This window comes from Odontesthes bonariensis, chromosome 11 (assembly GCF_027942865.1).
Source record: "Odontesthes bonariensis isolate fOdoBon6 chromosome 11, fOdoBon6.hap1, whole genome shotgun sequence".
Taxonomy (NCBI): Eukaryota; Metazoa; Chordata; class Actinopteri; order Atheriniformes; family Atherinopsidae; genus Odontesthes; species Odontesthes bonariensis.
The window spans coordinates 6,939,736-6,954,531 of NC_134516.1; the positions used below are offsets into that span (position 1 = coordinate 6,939,736).

The 14,796-nt window shown below is 40.5% G+C and overlaps 1 protein-coding gene across 1 annotated transcript in view; it reads right to left on the reverse strand.

Moving 5' to 3' along the window:
* LOC142391535 (SH3 domain-binding protein 4-A-like) overlaps nucleotides 1-14,796 on the reverse strand; it is a 38,645-nt gene that overhangs the window by 10,505 nt on the left and 13,344 nt on the right. The window lies entirely within an intron of this gene.

Sequence of the window (14,796 nt, forward strand, 5' to 3'; positions counted from 1 at the left end):
ATCATTTATAAGCCAGGTAACAGAGCTCTTATTTCAGGTAAATATGATCATTTATAGGCCAGGTTACAGAGCTCTAATTTCAGGTAAATGTGATCATTTATAAGCCAGGTTACAGAGCTCTAATTTCAGGTAAATATGATCACTTACAAACCAGGTTACAGAGCTCTAATTTCAGGTAAATATGATCATTTATAAGCCAGGTTACAGAGCTCTAATTTCAGGTAAATATGATCACTTATAAGCCAGGTTACAGAGCTCTAATTTCAGGTAAATATGATCATTTATAAGCCAGGTTACAGAGCTCTAATTTCAGGTAAATATGATCATTTATAAGCCAGGTTACAGAGCTCTAATTTCAGGTAAATATGATCACTTATAAGCCAGGTTACAGAGCTCTAATTTCAGGTAAATATGATCATTTATAAGCCAGGTTACAGAGCTCTAATTTCAGGTAAATATGATCATTTATAAGCCAGGTTACAGAGCTCTAATTTCAGGTAAATACGATCACTTATAAGCCAGGTTACAGAGCTCTAATTTCAGGTAAATATGATCATTTATAGGCCAGGTTGCAGAGCTCTATTTTCAGGTAAATACGATCATTTATAAGCCAGGTTACAGAGCTCTAATTTCAGGTAAATATGATCATTTATAAGCCAGGTTACAGAGCTCTAATTTCAGGTAAATATGATCATTTATAAGCCAGGTTACAGAGCTCTAATTTCAGGTAAATATGATCACTTATAAACCAGGTTACAGAGCTCTAATTTCAGGTAAATATGATCATTTATAAGCCAGGTTACAGAGCTCTAATATCAGGTAAATATGATCATTTATAAGCCAGGTTACAGAGCTCTAATTTCAGGTAAATACGATCATTTATAAGCCAGGTAACAGAGCTCTTATTTCAGGTAAATATGATCATTTATAGGCCAGGTTACAGAGCTCTAATTTCAGGTAAATGTGATCATTTATAAGCCAGGTTACAGAGCTCTAATTTCAGGTAAATATGATCACTTACAAACCAGGTTACAGAGCTCTAATTTCAGGTAAATATGATCATTTATAAGCCAGGTTACAGAGCTCTAATTTCAGGTAAATATGATCACTTATAAGCCAGGTTACAGAGCTCTAATTTCAGGTAAATATGATCATTTATAAGCCAGGTTACAGAGCTCTAATTTCAGGTAAATATGATCATTTATAAGCCAGGTTACAGAGCTCTAATTTCAGGTAAATATGATCACTTATAAGCCAGGTTACAGAGCTCTAATTTCAGGTAAATATGATCATTTATAAGCCAGGTTACAGAGCTCTAATTTCAGGTAAATATGATCATTTATAAGCCAGGTTACAGAGCTCTAATTTCAGGTAAATATGATCATTCATAAACCAGGTTACAGAGCTCTAATTTCAGGTAAATACGATCATTTATAAGCCAGGTTACAGAGCTCTAATTTCAGGTAAATATGATCATTTATAGGCCAGGTTGCAGAGCTCTATTTTCAGGTAAATACGATCATTTATAAGCCAGGTTACAGAGCTCTAATTTCAGGTAAATACGATCATTTATAAGCCAGGTTACAGAGCTCTAATTTCAGGTAAATATGATCATTTATAAGCCAGGTTACAGAGCTCTAATTTCAGGTAAATATGATCACTTATAAACCAGGTTACAGAGCTCTAATTTCATGTAAATATGATCATTTATAAGCCAGGTTACAGAGCTCTAATTTCAGGTAAATATGATCATTTATAAGCCAGGTTACAGAGCTCTAATTTCAGGTAAATATGATCATTCACAAACCAGGTTACAGAGCTCTAATTTCAGGTAAATACGATCATTCATAAACCAGGTTACAGAGCTCTAATTTCAGGTAAATACGATCATTTATAAGCCAGGTTACAGAGCTCTAATTTCAGGTAAATATGATCATTTATAAGCCAGGTTACAGAGCTCTAATTTCAGGTAAATATGATCATTCATAAACCAGGTTACAGAGCTCCAATTTCAGGTAAATACGATCATTCATAAACCAGGTTACAGAGCTCCAATTTCAGGTAAATACGATCATTTATAAGCCAGGTTACAGAGCTCTAATTTCAGGTAAATATGATCATTTATAGGCCAGGTTGCAGAGCTCTATTTTCAGGTAAATACGATCATTTATAAGCCAGGTTACAGAGCTCTAATTTCAGGTAAATATGATCATTTATAAGCCAGGTTACAGAGCTCTAATTTCAGGTAAATATGATCATTTATAAGCCAGGTTACAGAGCTCTAATTTTAGGTAAATATGATCATTTATAAGCCAGGTTACAGAGCTCTAATTTCAGGTAAATATGATCATTTATAAGCCAGGTTACAGAGCTCTAATTTCAGGTAAATATGATCATTTATAAGCCAGGTTACAGAGCTCTAATTTCAGGTAAATATGATCATTTATAAGCCAGGTTACAGAGCTCTAATTTCAGGTAAATGTGATCATTTATAAGCCAGGTTACAGAGCTCTAATTTCAGGTAAATACGATCATTTATAAGCCAGGTTACAGAGCTCTAATATCAGGTAAATATGATCATTTATAAGCCAGGTTACAGAGCTCTAATTTCAGGTAAATATGATCATTTATAAGCCAGGTTACAGAGCTCTAATTTCAGGTAAATGTGATCATTTATAAGCCAGGTTACAAAGCTCTAATTTCAGGTAAATGTGATCGTTTATAAACCAGGTTACAGAGCTCTAATTTCAGGTAAATATGATCATTTATAAGCCCGGTTACAGAGCTCTAATATCAGGTAAATATGATCATTTATAAGCCAGGTTACAGAGCTCTAATTTCAGGTAAATATGATCACTTATAAACCAGGTTACAGAGCTCTAATTTCAGGTAAATACGATCATTTATAAGCCAGGTTACAGAGCTCTAATTTCAGGTAAATATGATCATTAATAAGCCAGGTTACAGAGCTCTAATTTCAGGTAAATATGATCATTTATAAGCCAGTTTACAGAGCTCTATTTTCAGGTAAATATGATCATTTATAAGCCAGGTTACAGATTTAGAAAGCAGCTGCCGGGAACCTCCTCCTGCTCTGTGCGTTCTCGGGTTATTTCAGCTGCTCCAGGCTCTCCTGTTACAACACGATGTTATGAACCGACATCATTCTTCCTTTTACAAGCAGCTTCAGCTCAGAACCAGCCTTTTTTCTCAGTTTCTCTGAAGCTGCTGCCCCAACAGAGATTGTTGCAGGATCTCAGCTTCCTTAGGAAGTAGAATTTTTTGTAACCTCTGTAAACATCTGTAAACATCTGTATTCCTCAACCACCTCCACCTCTTCCCCTGGGATGGAGACACAGTTTGGCCTCTTGTCCTTCACTTTCTGCAGCTTCTTACATCACAGACGGGCTGAACTGGACCGAGTGAGGACAGAAAACAGACGGATGTCCTGATTTTTGAACCCGTGTTGCAGAGATACTGACGGCTCCGCTCGGTGCACATCCAACTTTTCTCCGTCCGGGGACCTTCCAGCATGAGGCGGGACACAGATCAGGCCTTTTCCAGACCCATCCCAGAGCTGGATAGCGTCATCTGAGCCCAAAATACACCCAGTTCGAGCTAAAAAGAGCTTCATGCATCTCCAAAGTGGGTCCAAAGTTTGAAGTCAGCTGTGTTTTTCCTTTTCCTGCCAGATGTTCTGCTCTGTACGAATAAATGTTAATCGAACAACTCTTTTCTTTGCTGGTTTTACTCCTGGAAGGGATGTTTTTTTTTTATCACATGCTGTTGACTGAGGGCATGAACGGCACCAGCTGGTGGCTCAGGACACGTGGGAATCATCCACAGCTGATTATTACTGATGTGCATGCTTAATAAATACAGATTGTTTTAGGCCAGAGATACTCATTGCACGGCTCCTCAAGCTCTAATTGGCGGCTCGCACTCGCATAGTAGCTTATAACAATATGGTAACAAAAACAATACATTTTTTTCAAATAACACACAGCGAATACGGCACAGTATTAAGTATTTTTATTAAGTTTGCGTTTTTGTGGTATTAAGTATTTTTATTAAGTATTAATTAAGGCTTAATGGTGTTTCCTAAAGGGGGATCTGTTAAACCTGGCAACGCAGCCCGCTTAAACCACAGAGCACGCTAGCTCCTTTAGCCAGCGCGAGATGCAGGCACAATGGATTGGTTTTTAATTAAAAAAGGGCAAAAACCAGCACAAAAACCATGCTCATCCTGAATGTCTCACTATGATTACAACAACAAACTACAAATACAACATGAAGAAAGTCAAGCACATGCACGCCAGCTTCCGCTCATCCCAGTATTAAGATAAATGTGGTCTTGATTGAAAATGTGTTGGCTGTGTTGTTTCTTTTTTTGTGGGATGTTTTATATGTAGAAATGCATATTTGCAAAAGGGGACTTTAGTATGTTGTGGTAAAAGTGGCTCTTCCCTTGATTTTGCTGCCAATGTGGCTCTTGTGAAAAAATAGTGAGTATCTCTGGTTTAGCACAATCTCAATCTTATGTATAAGACAGAAATTAGGAGCTGGTTTTACAAACAGTGACTCAGTATTAGGTGCTGAATGAAGTGAGTTATTAAAGCAAACAGAACATCATGGACCGAGAGAATAAAGGTGTAAAATCAGTGTTTTCCTAAAGTAAAGGGTGCTGATTTCTGATTTATCAGGAGTTGAATCACACGGAGGAAACATTAGAGCTGAAAAAGCTCTTTTAAGTCGAGAGTAAATAAGAAATGGACAGAGCAACGGGACATTTCTGCATCTGCTTCCACGTTCGTTCATCAACCGACAACAAGACTTTGATCTAAAAATAGAAAACGAGTCTCTGCTGCGAGAGAGAGAGAAAGAGAGAGAGACTCCAGCTTCAGAACGGGATGACGGAGACGAGCAGGAAGCCCCGAAGCAGACGGACAGATGGAGCCGACAGCCGACCGGGCGGCTGTCTGCAGAAATGAGCTTCGCTTCCAAAAGAAGAGAAGAAGAAGAAGAAGAAGAAGAAGAAGAAGAAGAAGAAGAAGAAGAAGAAGAAGAAGAAGAAGAAGAAGAAGAAGAAGAAGAAGAAGAAGAAGAAGAAGAAGAAGAAGAAGAAGAAGAAGAAGAGGGTGGATGATGCTGACAGGCAGAAAAAGGACAAAAAAAAGGGAATCTGAAGCAGGAAAAGATGAAAAGCAACATAAATAAGAGCAAAAAAAGGAAAATAAAGTTTAGAAAATGCAGCTGATGTCTGTAAAATGGGGCGAAATTATCATAAAAGACAATAAATCAGTCTTTTTTCATTTAATTCCCTGTAAATTCTGATATTAAGTGAACATAAACACACAGGTGAGTTAAATAAATAAGTTTTCTTTAATCCTTTCAGGAGGCTCCTTTGTTTTGATTGATAAAGGTGTGAATAAATATGAGGAATAAAAGCCTCCTGAAGGTATTTCTGCCCTAAATTAAACACTTTTTTTCTGCTCAAACCGACTCTTTCTGAAGGCTGGATGTGTTTAACAGATATCTTATCAGCAGTATTTCAGAAAACTCCTAAATTTGACTACATTACAGCTGAAAAAGGAAATTTTTGATGGGTAAAGAGGGAGTTTTGGTTTGCTTTAACAGAGTTTAAACAGGAGGGAAGCAGCTGATGTCTGTAAAATGGGGCAAAATGACCATAAAAGACAATAAATCAGATTAAAAACAGTCTTTTTTCATTTAATTTCCTGTAAATTCTGATATCAAGTGAACATAAACACACAAGCGACGAGAATCCTTTGTTTTGAGGGATAAAGGTGTGAATAAATATGAGGAATAAAAGCCTCCTGAAGGTATTTCTGCTCTAAATTAAACACTTTTTTCTGCTCAAAGCGACTCTTTCTGAAGGCTGGATGTGTTTAACAGATATTTTTGCAGCAGTATTTCAGAAAACTCCTAAATCTGACTATTACAGCCTTAACCCGCTGAGATAAAGTCTGAAAAAGGGGATTTTTGATGGGTAAAGAGGGAGTTTTGGTTTGTTTTAGCAGAGTTTAAACAGGAGGGAAGCAGCTGATGTCTGAGCTTCTCTTCTCTTTCTTAAACCAGCTCAGTGTGTGATGAGAGAAACACTTTGTGTCTCTGTTTCTGTAAACATCAGCTGTTTGAATGCACAGAGCTGCAGCAGCCGGGCTGTTAAACAGTCACGGCTTCTTTAACATGCTGATTGTTAACGGCTGCCGCAGCTGCGAGGACCCGACTCCCGCCGAGCCGGAGCACCGAAGGTCGCTCTGAGACGGGAGGATGGTTTACGTCCTCTGCAGGAGTGCGGTCTCCATTATTAAAGGCACTGACAAACACAAGCCTTCTCGTTTTGTAACCCGATGCGCCCCGTTAAAGGATCTGCCGGGGCGGTGTCGGATGCCCCGCGGGCCTCGGAGGCCGCCCTGATGGATGCCTGCTCGCGTTTCACTGGGCAGCACCTGTCGGCCCGGCCGGTCGTAAAAAGCCTGAAACAGGAGCTCCTTCTGCTGGAGCACTTTCGTTTGAAATGTCCACAGAGCGACTTGTAGCTTCTCACGGGGCTTTCGGGCAGCAGCCTGTTGCCCTCCTGGCTCCTCTGACGTCTGATCCAACGTCTTCACCTCACAACACAGAAGAAGAAGGACGCTGTGACCCTGCCGGTTAGCGTCCGCCATTAAACACACACTGAAAAAAGTGACTTTTGGTGAAGTAAACTCTATTAGAGTAACTGTCATCATTTCTACCTTGTATTTTTAAAAATCAGTAAGAGCTTCTTAAGTAAAATTAAAGATTTTATTAACGTAATACATGAATTATGGGGGAAGAGTAATGTAGGAGCTATTTGTAAAGTTAGTTTTTGTTTTTAGTTGTAAATTTAATTTGCTAATTATGAGTAACTTTATTTGATTAATTTCAGTGCTTTATTTAGATTAGATTTTTTGCTAATATTCTTTGTTAGTTATTTATTTAGAATATTTTTGGTAATTGGGTCACACTGGGCACCTGGAGTCCCAGCATGCACCTGGGTGGGCCGATGGTTTTTACCAGGGAAAGGGAGAGAGCAGCAGGTTTTCTTTGTTCTTTTGTTTGTTTTATTGTTTGGAAATAAATCATCAGAAAAACGCAAGAATTCATTTTGGACATTCATCTTCTTTTGCCTGCGTTAAACCACATCCCCCATGGTGCATCAGTGGTCTTTTGATTTTGTTTTATGGACAAATGGCCACTACAAGTAAGTTTTACTTAGGTTTCCTCATACAATTTAAATGTTTAATAGTTGTATGTACATAAACCTAGAAATACTACATAAACTTACTACATATCTTCAAAACTGTTATGTTTTATGGTAAGTATAATTTACTTGATACTGGCAAGTGAGTGTTACTTGATATTGCAGCATTAAATTATACTTAAATCATTGAGTACAAAAACTTACAAAGGTTTTTTTAAGTAAATCTTATGAGTTGTTTTTTTCAGTGCACTTCTCTGAGGCTGAAAAGCTCAAACTAAAGACCAGAAGCCATGAAAATCATGGGACACAAACAGAAATGTGCATGTTTAAGCTTATGTAAGCAGATCGGCCTCAAGTATCGCAAAGCAGGAACCTGAGAGGGCGCCAAGGTGGGCCGGGACCATGAAGAGCAGCAGGAGGAGGCTGGGTTTGCACAGCTGTGCCAGCACTTCCATAACTGAGAAATGATGCCATTTATAACAAACCCTGGCTGATGTTATTAGCTGTCACAGGCTGAGACAGAGAATCACAGGGCTGCCATCCAAGGAAGGAATCCTGGAAACGGATCAGTGACACACCTATTTTTACTCTGAGCTGTAAGGAAATGAAAAGGTGTCCCCGTGCATCAGCCTGATGGATGTAAAAATCTTCTTCTCTGTCCCTCTGCACCGAACAGCAGATCTCTGGAAGCTTCTACCTGAGGGTCGCAGACCTTTTATTCTCGCAGGGACCATGAACCCACCACAGCAGGGACCATGAACCCACCACGTCTAACCCTGCAGCTTCTATGACCTTTAACCTTTGGCTCCTCACTGAAAATCTGAATCAGCAAACATGAGCAGCCTTTAGCTAAGTCGGGCACAGAGGACTGTGGCTGTGTTCAAAACCGCATACTGCATACTACATACTGCATACTACATACTATATACTACATACTGCACACTACACACTACATATTGCATACTGCATACTGCATACTCATCGATCAGACAGTATGCAGAGCGTTTACCCACAATGCATTTCGCTCCTGCCCAAGCCGAAATCAGCCGGCCTGAAGCTGATTTCCCTTAAGCTCTAAACTCTGTAAACTTTAGCAACATTTGAAACATTTTCAGGCGAGAAAGTAGTCGTTTAGATCCCCAACGTGTTGAAAATCTGACAAAATACCGGCTGTTTACAATTTTGTTCCCACGAATTCGGCGCTACTAAAGCTAGCCGCAGTGAGCAACGCACTTCCGGTTATTTTCACAAAATAAAATACCCGTTGCCTTTTATCAGAGGGAAAGCCATTACCATACAATTGGTGCTTTTGTTTTGAAAACAGGAAGTGAACCTACCCTTGTTGTAGCTAGCTTGAAACTGCCGTTTTGACAGGAAATGACGATCGGCGACGTCACGTTACGTTGCATCTTGGGTAGTTTGAGTATGAGTAGTAACCTCATGATGCATACCCAACATTTAGGAGAATCTAGTATGCATCCGGGAACTTCTCGCTTAGTCAAACTCGCTTACTAACTCAAAAAGTTAGTATGAGTAGTAGGAGAAATATGAGTAGTAGGAGAAGTATGCGGTTTCGAACACAGCCTGTGTCTCATTCTCTTATCTAATCCCAGGGTTTCTCCTTTGTTTCTGACTGACACACATTAATGTGCATTTGGGTCTTTTTTCTGCATGTCCTGTTAGGATACAGTAAACCTCCATCAGGAGAAAACAAAGCACGCTCTGTCTGCTGAGGTTCTTACTGGGAAGAATGTGGAGTTGAGTAACAATTACATAAGATAGACAGTTTTTTCGAGCCTGTGTGGGTCATTTGAACAGAAATCTGGTAGAAAATCAGTTTAAAGAGCTTTGTTTTTACTTTTAAACTAGGGCTGGGCGAATTAACTCGTTATTATCGCGTTAACTCGTTAATTATTTATCGCCGATAAATATTTTATCGCGCATTAACGCAGGTTTATTTTATTATTTTTTTCAATCAATTTTTTTTCTTTTAAAACATTTTTTGGGGGCTTTTGTGCCTTTAATGGATAGGAAAGTTCAGAGAGACAGGAAGCAGGGGGCAGAGAGAGGGGGAACAACATGCAGCACAGGGCTGATGCGGGACTCGAACCGGGGCCAGCTGCAGCGAGGACTATAGGCTCTGTACATGGGGCGTCTGCTACCCACTACGCCACGGACCACCCCTGTTTTATTATTTATTTTATTATTGTAAAAGTCTGTTGCTCACAGGCTTTTATTTTGTAAAAGTCTGTTGCTGTCTGCTGTGGAACAGGAAAAGAAAGTAATCGGCGGATCCACCAAACATGGAGAAGGGTACGGAACTTTTACTCGGCCATTTTCATGTTAAAGTTCTTCCAGACGGCGGAGTCGACAGAACCAAAGTCATCTGTAAACTCTGCCAAGTTGAATTGTCTTCTCAGCGTAGTAGTTCCAGTCTAAAATATCACTTAAAGGCAAAACACACAACTGATAGCAGCAAGTCATTCAAGGAAACAGACAGTGGAGCGAGGCTTCTACATAAAAACTACAGAAAGATGCTGATGTTAAAAGTGTGTTTGCACAACAAATGTTATGGCACTTTCATTCATATGGCAGCACATTTAAAATAAAGCTAAATGCTAAAAGCTATACGCTACTTTTGGATTCATTTTTGGATTCTCAGTACAAATGCGACTAATTAACGTGATTAATTAGTTTTAAACACATGAAAGTGGCCAGATCAGGCAAAGTGGAGGTTAAAGCCGTGCAGGTTGCAAATGGATCTGCAGAGCTGCTCTTTTCCTCAAAGATGAGATCATTAACAGCCAGGTGCTTTAGCCAAAACTTTATATTCCAACCAAATGATCCAAGATGCTACAACCACATTTTCACGGGTTAAATCTCCAGAAAACCCTCGATGTTTACGCGCCACCTTCACCGCACAAAGTGACATCTTAAAAGCCTCATCTCGTCTGTAATTTCGTCTGATTTGGACAGTTTCTGGGTTATGTCTCCATATCAGGGCACACAGCTCAGCTTCGTTGCCAGGGGCAGCAGCTGCTCCATCAAAGGGAGATAATTCAGCATCTTTATCTTCGGTTCTCCACTGAGGGATAAACACATATCAGACTTCTGACACATCTTGGTTTTTGACTTTAGACCAGATGGAATCCAGGTCCTAATCCAAGGTGGAGGAAAACGGCAGGAAAGCCTTTAAAAGGGAGGAAATGTGGGCTAAAGAATGACCGGGAACCTGCATAAACAAGGGAATTATGTCAAAATTCAAACGCAAGGCTGAACTCAAGAGGAGAGAAACAATAAACATCACATTAGAGATAAATAACAGAGTTTTAACGTGTTTAACGATGCGGAGGACGCACTTCTGAGTCGTCTCTGGTGATGATGGCGTTCTCCACCTCAGGAGAAAACTACAGCGAGCGTTTCATTTTCCCGTAAACAAGAAAGAAAAAACATGAAGGAGTCAAGGATGAAGCCGAGATAAGAGAGCCACGGAGAGTAAAAAAGCCTCGGCACAGCTGCGGGGATGAAAGGCCTTCGTGAAGGACGCCGGCTCGCCTCCTTTTGTCTTCAGACGCAGAGATCACGGGACTGACGGCGAGAAACAGCTGAGGACGAGCTGCTCTGCTTCACTCAGAGAAGAAATCCTCTCATTTACCTTCCCAGCTGCTGCGAAGTCCCAGCAAAACCTGTGCACACATGCTGCATTAAAGGGACAGTTCGCCTCTTTTGACATGAAGCTGTATGACATCCCATATCAGCAACATCATTTCTGAACATCTTCTTACCCCCTGCTGCGTCCTGTGAGCAGAGTTCCAGCCTCGTTTTGGTGTTGATGAAGGTAGTCCGGCTAGTTGGCTGGGGTTTAAAAAATAAAGCGTTTTGCTTCTCAAAACAATATGTGTTCAACAGAGTAATACATTTGCATCACAAAATCGTTCTCCAGGAAAATGTCAGACCTCACAATCGCTTGGCACTATTTTCTCTCCCTTCGTATCAATGCCTGCTGTGCAGACCGAAGTGCAGACCGAGCAGCAAACACCGTTACAGGCACGGCTGTGTGCAAATGTACACTGGAAAAAATGCCCCTCCAAAAATAAGTAATAAAACAACAAATAAAAGACGTTTTTGCTTGAAATAAGCAAAAAAATCTGCCAATGGAACTAGTGAAAATCGTCTTGTCCAGATTTCTTGAAATAAGATGTGATATTTAGGACTTTTGAGATAAAAGTGATACTGAAATTAGCTTAAAAACCTCTTCAAATGAAAAAAAAAAAGCTTGTTTCATGTGAAATATGACTCAAAACAATTTGTTTTCAAGACTTTTTCATTTAACAAGATATTCCAGATGTATTGTCTTAAAACAAGTCCCTATATCTGGCTGAAATGGTACTTGTTAGGCAGTTGTGTCTTATATTAAGTGTAATGAGATACTCAATGAGACAAATATACTTGGTAAGATTTAGATTTTTTTGCCTGCCGACAGCCACGCCTGTTACGGTGTTTGCTGCTCGGTCTGCACAGCAGGCAGTGATACGAAAGGAGAGAAAATAGGGCCAAGAGATTGTGAGGTCTGACTTTTTCTTGGAGAACGATTTTGTGATGCAAATGTATTACTCTTTTGAACGCATATTGTTTTGAGAAGCAAAACGCTTTATTTCTTAAACACCAGCCAACTAGCCGGACTACCTTCATCAACACCAAAACGAGGCTGGAACTCTGCTCACAGGACGCAGCAGGGGGTAAGAAGATGTTCATAAATGATGTTGCTGATATGGGATGTTCCACAGCTTCATGTCAAAAGAGGCGAACTGTCCCTTTAAAACAGCACTTCTTATTCCTCCGAAGCACCTCCTGATCGATCGTGTCCGGGGACAGAAATGCTCCGTGGACAGAAGTGCTCCGTTGACAGAAATGCCCCGGGGACAGAAATGCCACGGGGACAGAAATGCTCCGTGGACAGAAATGACCCGGGGACAGAAATGCTCCGGGGACAGAAATGCCCCGGGGACAGAAATGCCCCGGGGACAGAAATGACCCGGGGACAGAAATGCCACGGGGACAGAAATGCTCCAGGGACAGAAATGCTCCGTGGACAGAAATGACCCGGGGACAGAAATGCTCCGGGGACAGAAATGCCCCGGGGACAGTAATGCCCCGGGGACAGAAATGACCCGGGGACAGAAATGCCACGGGGACAGAAATGCTCCAGGGACAGAAATGCCCCGGGAACAGTAATGCCCCGGGGACAGAAATGCCCCGGGGACAGTAATGCCCCGGGGACAGTAATGCCCCGGGGACAGAAATGCCCCGGGCCTGCTCTGCTGGGCCCCTCCTGCAGGAACACATGCGATCGCTTCTTTGACCGAGATGTTTTCACCCAAACTGCAGCTGTTAACGTTCATTTCTGGACAGGATTTCGCCTCGTTTTTCAGAAGGTGGCCGTTTCCTCAGAGTGAAAGACAGGTTGTCAATCACTCTGCTGCAAAAAGCAGTGATCAGACACACAGCAAGTGGCTCCGACGTTTACTTCAGCCGCGCAGCTGGTTTATAACGGACACCAGAACACGAGCAGCTGCTTGTTGTCATAATAACACGCGTTTCTCTGGAGCTATAAAGCTTTAGCTTCTGTGATAAAAAACACCTGAACGTGCGAAACTCCATGAAGGATTATGCAGGAAAATATGACTTTTTTCTGCATCAGCATTTTTCCTACTTTGGGGCACTGGAAGCTAAATGATGCATGACTGACTGAGCCGTCAGCAGCCCGTCCGCCAGCTTTCTTCTTCTAAGCGAAGCTGTTTTGGTTTCTGTGCAGGTGCTCACCTGCTCACCTGCTGAGCGGATAATCCCTCAGCATAAGGAAAGTTCCTCTCCTGCCACTGATTAAATGCTAAAAAAAAAAAAAAAACTCATTCTGCAAATAAAATATTGTGCAATCAATGTTAACCAAAATCATTTATGGCTTAAGTCAGTCCAGATGTTGTAGATCTGATGTAAATCCAACTTACGATCAATAAATTTGACAAATAAACAGAGGTGTCAAGTAACGAAGTACAAATACTTCGTTACTGTACTTAAGTACACTTTTTAGGTATCTGTACTTTACTCCATTACTTATTTTTCTGCCTACTTCTTACTTCTACTCATTACATTTTCACACAAGTATCTGTACTTTCTATTCCTTACATTTTCAAAACAAACAGCCTCGTTACTCTTGGCTTCAGTTTTTTTTTTTTTTTTTAACTCTTGGCTTCAGTTTAATGTTTATGTATTTCACGTCATGTGCGCCATCCACACCTCGTGAGAACGAGTGTAATTGGATGAATCATATAACGCAAACACTCATTGGTTAGGCTATTCGTCAAATTAAATCGTCATTCGTCAGAAGCGAGCAGGTGTTCTACAACTAACTGCAAACGCGAAGCTGCCACGCAAAATGTCCGATTCAGAAAAAGATGGCGAAATGACTGAAAGGTTGGACACAGGCGAGAGCGTATCGGGAGATGGAGACGGAGACCAAAGAGACCTTCCTCATCCTTGGCCCTATCCTTTTTCAAAATAGTCAGGTGCAAAAATGACTCAATGTAATGTGCAATGTAAACTCTGCACACCCAAGACCCACATAATTTTGGCGTTTAAGAACTCTCCCTCCAATTTGAAAAAACATGTAGAGGTAAAATATAAGCTTATTCTTTGTTACCACCTAACTGTGAACTGATAATTGATATATTTTGCTGCAGCTTGGCTAGCATAGGAACATGCCAAGACATGCCCGGTTAGCAGCTAACAATTGTCAAAGGCGTTAGCCTTGCCTCTGATGTTTTCGGAATAACAACTGGCATAGTTATATATTTTTTCAGGCAGTAAGACTTTTTTTTAGTTTTTTTGATGGGACTGAATTCCAATAAAGTTTGAGAAAGAACATGCTCCTTGAGTGACTTTGTCTTTGACAGTAATGGTTTTATGATTGTTGTCTTGGGCCACATGTGGAACTAATCAGTTTTCAAATTGAGCTTGCAATTCATATAGTGGCATCTACCTTTTTGTGTGTGGGTTTTAAAAAAAAAATTATTTAAAGGTTACTTTATACTTTTATACTTTAAGTAGGTTTTGGAGCACATACTTTTTCACTTTTACTTAAGTAAAAAGGTCAAGTTGATACTTCAACTTTTACCAAAGTGTTTTTAAACTGCAGTATCTATACTTCTACTTAAGTAACAAATGTGTGTACTTTTGACACCACTGCAAATAAACCAAAAACTCAGAAACAGCAGAGAAGGTCGTCACATAATTCTCACTCAATGTCCTCGGGAGAACTTTGCATCACCAAACCAAGTGGATTAGTTTGATGAATGCTGCAGATTATTTTCTAATTATGGCAGAGATCGCCTCGCTGATAAGGCATTTTAGGCTAATAATTGCCTTCCCCGAGTACAATAGATGGTTTTGGATTTGTGGTTGCAGATGGCCCCCAGTTTGGACCATCCTGTAGATTGGACCAGCTCCTCAGATTTGATACGAATGAAAGCCCGTGTGTCTGAGCGCATGTT